We start from the raw sequence: 6,000 nt of genomic DNA on the forward strand, positions 1-6,000 counted from the left end.
GAACTTAAGTTTCCTCTGCCCTAAAATGCACTTTACCCACAGAGTAAATTATTCTTTTGACAGACGTACCTCAATAATGCTTAAAGCATTATATTTTGATAACTGAAATAGAAGCCTTTCCACTCCTGCACTGTATTATTCAGAAGAGCATTAATATCACAATAAAATAGATTCAAACACACACACTTATAAAAGTGCAAAAAATCTAATTAAAAAATGTATACTGGTGTCAAAGACAATTGTAATTCATGGCAGTTACTTTAACAAAAGTAGCTAAATTCTTATGTTTATTTCTGACTAATCTTAAATATCAATGTAAAGAGGTTTATATATTAAACTCCAGAAAGAAAGAGATGAGCGTGGTCACATAAAGACCATCAAACAATATTGAAAAAAAATACAACTACCACATACCTAAAATTGTCACTAGCATTGACAAAACTGTAAAATTAGTAACCTCTTTAAAGTGACAAAGGCCCTACATGTAGGACACTCTTCTTCATCACCTCTCTCCACAAGAAACACAGCTGTCCTGGTAATCTGCATGCTTTTACGTAAGGATAAAAACATACGAAGGCAATACAAAATAACATCAACAAATGAGGTTTGCTAAGGGAAGCTGGTTTAAATGCCCTAGTTTAAAACCCAGATTTGCCCTTAATGTGCATGACCTTGTACAAATCATTCAACAACTTCAAGCACCTCTAGACTGTTAATTCCACAGGAGCAAAACCCATTTCTGCCTGACACACTACTAAAAGTTTTGTCCCAAAACACACTGAAAAGTTAGTTTTTTCCTCCTATAAAACAAAAAACACTATTTGTCTCGAAGCACGAACTTGAGGAATAAATAATACATGTATATAAAACCCTGGCAGAGTGACTGATGATTGTAAACACTCAGTGAAAGTTAACTGCTATCAACCAACAGCTATGCAACCTAAAAGTACTGTTCAAAGACTTTCAAATACTGAGTAAGCCTTTACCCACGAAATAGCCAATGCACAAATTACCCCTTCCCTCCCTACATAATGTATGTTATCTATACTTCACACATGTAGGTATATAAAACCTACAAATAGTTTATAAACCAATGCAGTGGGAATCTAATAACACATGAACCCTGAATTGTGCATAGATTAAGGCTATGAAAAAGCTAAATTACCTAGACTCCAAATTTTTGTACTTCTAACCTGGTCCCGACCACAAGCACTCATGGCTTCCCTTGGTCTTCCCTTCGGACCTCCCCCAGCTGTCAGGGACCCCTCCCCTGCGCAGAAGGGGAGGGGAGATAAAACCTCAGAGGCGGGGGCCTGGGTTTAGGGAATAGGGAGCCTCCCTGCACCTCTCGCTCAGACCCACCTTAAGCAGGATGGACGGCGGCAGCTGGTTGATGTCTGGGATTTCGGGGGGCGGCTCCCTGTGACAGTCCCAGGGATTTTCGGGGGCTCCTGACCGTTCGCCTCACCGTATTCCAGCTGCCGCTGAGCGGAAGAGGGGGCAGTGGCCCGGCTCAGACAGCGTCCCCGCCGGCCTCGATGGATGCGCTTTTGGAAAGGAGGGACGAGGGCGGGGAGCAAAGCGGCTGTGGCGCTAGCTGCTCCGGGGCCTGGCAGCAGCCGGCGCCGGGGGGCCGCGGCGGAGAGGCACCTCCCCCCGCAGGCCCGCCCCGCCGCCGCCCCGGCCGCCGCAGCCCCCTCCGCCACAGCGGGGCTGCTTGCAAGAGGTGCAGGCGGGGACCCCGGCCCCCTTCCGCTTGCACACTTATCTCAGGGCCCGCAGGGGGCTCGGCGGGCGGCCCCCGGAAGAGCTGCAAGGCGGCGGGCGGCCCCAGGAAGCGCAAGGACCCCACGTTGGCCAGGGAGAGGCTCCAGCCCTGCTGATCCCAGGCGGCAGCCGCGGCCAGCCCCAGCTCTCTGCAGCAGGAAGCAGGCGACGAAGCGGAGCCGCGGCGGCAGCGGCGGCCGAGGACAGCAGAAAGCGGCGGGCAGCGGCGGGCGGCGGCGGCGGCGCAGTCCTCGAAGGCCAGGGCCGCGTAGCATCTGACCAGGTCCTGAGAGGCGGCGGCAGCGAAAGCGGCGGCTCCTGCTCTGGGCCGGCGGGGGCGGGCGCGTCGGGGCTGTGCATGATAAAGCAGAGCATGCAAGGCCCGCGGAAGAAGCAGTCACGGCTCCGGGGCGAGGCGCCTTGGCGGGCATCCGGCGGGGCAGCCTGAGGAGAGGGCGCTGGCGGCGACAGCGAGGCCCCTTCTGGCTCGAGCGGTTACGCGGCTCCTTGGTGTTATAACGTGGGCCCCGGTATAAAGTCCACGGAAACAAGAGTCCAAAACTTAAGTGGCAAAGGCTTTATTGAGCCAGTCCTGGCGGCACAGTCTCTCCTAGATCAAACCAAAGACTGCGCGCCCAAGACTGGGGAAAGGGGTTTTTAAAAGTAAGGGAAAGTGGGGAGGAAACCTGTAAGGCCATTAAACCTGTTGACCCGCATCTGGAAACTGTATTGCTGTCTACTTAGCTCTGACAGTCCCGGGAGTTCCTGGTGTTGCTCAAATTACTCCCATCCTGTAGACTGACATTATCTCAGAGTGGCACATCTGCAGCAATATTTGGGGAAGAAAGTGGAGAGTTAATTATCCTAGGACAGCTTGTCTTCGCCAGTGAGTGCGAAGGGGTCACGAGTTATGAGATGCTGGAACTTAAGTTTTACAAAGATCTGATATCTAACCCATTGGTACATACAGAACAAAAGGAAAGCACCGATCGGGGTTTGGGCCACAGTATTTCCCGGTAATTTCTTTGAAGCTAAACAGTTCTTAAAATTGGGGCAGGCTCATTTTATGACAGATCATCACCAGGTCGGGGAGAGGTCACCAGAAACCCAAATTCTTTATGGCCCAGATAGGTGGGTGGGGGGAGGCAATAAGGCGCGCTACAGAACAGGAAAACGGCGAGTATCTATCTTGTGGGAAGAGTAACTAAGGTTAGGTAAAAAGGTTAAACTCATGGGCAAATCTCCCTGCATATAAACACACTACTTCAAACAATGTGTAAATTAGTGGGCCTTCTTGTCTTTTTTAGTTCTTTAGCGAAGACTAGAGGCGCCTACCCGTGATTAACAGCCCTTGTTAGCTTGTTTTAGCACCACTCTTCTTGTTTGTAGAGGGCCGCTCCGTGATTAACATTTCAATTAAGTGAAATTCTTGCAATTCTTTACAGGGGAGAGTATTGCTCAACATATCAATTGGGTCACTTAACATATCAGTTAAGAAAAGAAAACATTTAGTAAGCCGCGGTACAGGTTTGCTATAATACACAAAATGATGAAGCTACTTTCTTAGAGTACAACACTTGGAGAGAAGGCGGCCCCTATAGAAGGCCCCGCGGAGGAGGATGGGAGGGTCTCGGGGTCGCCCGCCCTGCCCTGCGCACACGCGGGCACACGCGACGGTGGGGGTGGGCGGCGGGCGCCCGACCGGGTCTACATGCTTTACCCCGGGAAGCCCGGAGAACGGTGGGCCGAGCTTTGGAAACACGAGGGAGGAAGCCAGTGAGTCTGCGGGCTTGGCGACCAGTCCGGACCCGGCTCGCCGCCTCAGTCAGCGTCGCGGCGGAGGCTACGCCGAGTCCTGCTCGGACCATTTTAACTGCGGCTCCGCCGCCGACGCGCGTGCCCGAGACACGGCTCGGAGCCGCAGGAGCGCGCGGCCCGTCCCGGAGGGGGCGGAGCCGGCCGCGGCGGCGCGCTCGGGGCGTGGACGCGGGCCGCGGCGGCTCCCGGGGCAGAACCCCAGCTAGCGCTGTTGGCTGGGCGGTGACCCGCGAGGGTGCGGCACTCAGGGGCGCGACGCGCGCCCAACCTTCGCGTAGCCCGAGGGTTCTCCGGCCGCTGCGCGCGCCCAGCTTCTGTAGCGGGAGGAAACCCTTCCCAGCCAGCTGCGTGACATCCCTTTCCACAGCCGCGCTGACGTCCTGAGGTGTCAATTCAACCACTGCCATTGGCCGGGAGCCGCTGGGCTCTTCCCCTCACGGTCCCCGCAGCTCTGCACCGACTCGGAGCGCAAACCGGCCCTGCTGTGGAAGGGCCTCGAGTGTCCTAAGGGGAGCGGCAGATGCTCTGCCTTTGGGTGACAGTGCCTGTCCATCCGTCGTCACGGGAAGCCAGTTGGTGGTGCGGTGCTGCTGTGTACCCACACTTGTTGCGTGCTGTCGCGTTTGCACAACTTTATTGGAAGATGAACACGTAAGAAAAAATCTATATGCGGCACGGAGACGGTTTCCCAACCCAGTGAGACACAGGCTACAAGCTTTCAAAGACTACCTTCTGCACCTGGGAATTGTGTCTGTCCTTTCCCCCAGACTTGGCTCAGTGCCTGTGTGACACAAGCCTTGATGGCCCAAAAGAGGAAGAGGTAGTCTTGATGGTTTGAGCTTCGATGAAGCTATAGAGATAGGGTAGGAACTCTTCATTGTCCCTGGAGGGGAACAGGAAAGAATAAAGGATGGAGACAGTTATCTGGATGTTTCTGGTGGGGAAGTGAAAGAGTTCCTGTTCCTTTCTCATATTTTCTACCTGCCATCAGGTGGAGTCTAGTTACATGCAGAAGGATGGCAGGTGTTTTTAAATGCTAAGGATAACCTGAGAGAGCTGATGTTGTGAAATATTCAAGGTTAGATTCAGCTGAGAGACTGCTTTATCAGCAAGACAATTTCCCTGTCACCATAGCCAGCCTCATACAGCCTTCACCCAAAGATGCCGAGAAACCTTTCCTATAATGGCCTTTATCTGATTTTTTTTTTTTTTTGTCTTTTTGTGGTTTTTATCGGTACCAGGGATTGAACTCAGGACTGCCTGCTTGCAAGCAGGCGCTTATGCCGCTGAGCTAAACCCCCAGCCCCCCACCTTTTTTTTGGCCTTTATCTGATCTTAAGTATGTCCTATTCAGGAAATCCCCCTTTCTGAGCTTAATCATAATGAAATAGAATTCCAAGAAATTTAGAGGCAAAAAATTTGTCGAAGCATTTCACACACATTCACTATCAAATGTGCTGCCAAACTACATTTACTTACAGGTATCTCCACAACTTTCCTCCTTCCGACTGTGTAAAAAGCTCTTACAAAGCCCCAGATTTCCATTGGTGAGTGGCAGAGTTTGCTTAAGACCTTATAACAGATCTGTTGTCATCTCTTCTAGGCTCCATTTTGATCAATTCTAAACAGTTTATTACTTGATGCCAAAATTATGTGCTTCTCAGCTTCACATAAGTCAATCATGTATCTCTACACTGTGACCTAGCAATCCCACCTCTGGTATATATCCAAGAGAAACAAAAGCATATATCCTCAAAAATACTTATACAGAAATGCTCATAGAAACTTTATATAGTCACCAAAAAGCTGCCCACATCCTAGGTGTCCATCAGTGGGAAAGTAGGTTAAAAAAAATTAGTGTATTCATTCTGTGAAATACTACTTAAAGAAAAAAATACCATGAATGAATCTCAGAAATGTGTGCTGAATCCTTAGCCTTAAAGTTGGAATCCTGGAATCTACTTGATTTTTACAAGGTTTGTATATGATTCTTGTACAGGCTGCCTTTCCATGCAGACTCATCAGAACTATACATACTTGCAATTACTCTGGAACTAGTTGTCAGAGTCAAGTGAGGTAAATGACTGACACTTTTGATGTGATTTTTCTTACTCCCAGTTCCTGAACTATTCTGATATATGTTATCACCATCTCCCTAGCACTCCTCAGAAAAATTACAAATTCCTTGAGGTTTAGGACATACCTGAATTCACTGATCCCTCTTAACTGTTTTTATTTTCTCTGTAGTTTATTATTACATGGTGTATGTGTTTGATTGTTTGTACTAGACTGAACTCCATAAGGATAGGGACTTTTTTCAGTTTTCAGGAAAATAATATGGCAGCCATAAAGATGAAATGGATTAGGAAAAGGTTCATAGCAGAAAGACTAAAAAAGAAGCAATGAAGAGGTTTT

General features: G+C 49.6%; 1 pseudogene; it reads right to left on the minus strand.

Annotated features, from left to right (window-relative positions):
* The window catches only part of LOC134475645 (F-box/LRR-repeat protein 17-like), an 80,153-nt pseudogene extending 76,161 nt beyond the window's left edge, over nucleotides 1-3,992 (minus strand).
* Nucleotides 3,993-6,000: the final 2,008 nt, after the last annotated feature.

The sequence above is a fragment of the Cavia porcellus genome, unplaced genomic scaffold (assembly GCF_034190915.1).
Source record: "Cavia porcellus strain 051 isolate PalLab524CR breed Dunkin Hartley unplaced genomic scaffold, mCavPor4.1 scaffold_4, whole genome shotgun sequence".
In the NCBI taxonomy this organism is placed as follows: domain Eukaryota; kingdom Metazoa; phylum Chordata; class Mammalia; order Rodentia; family Caviidae; genus Cavia; species Cavia porcellus.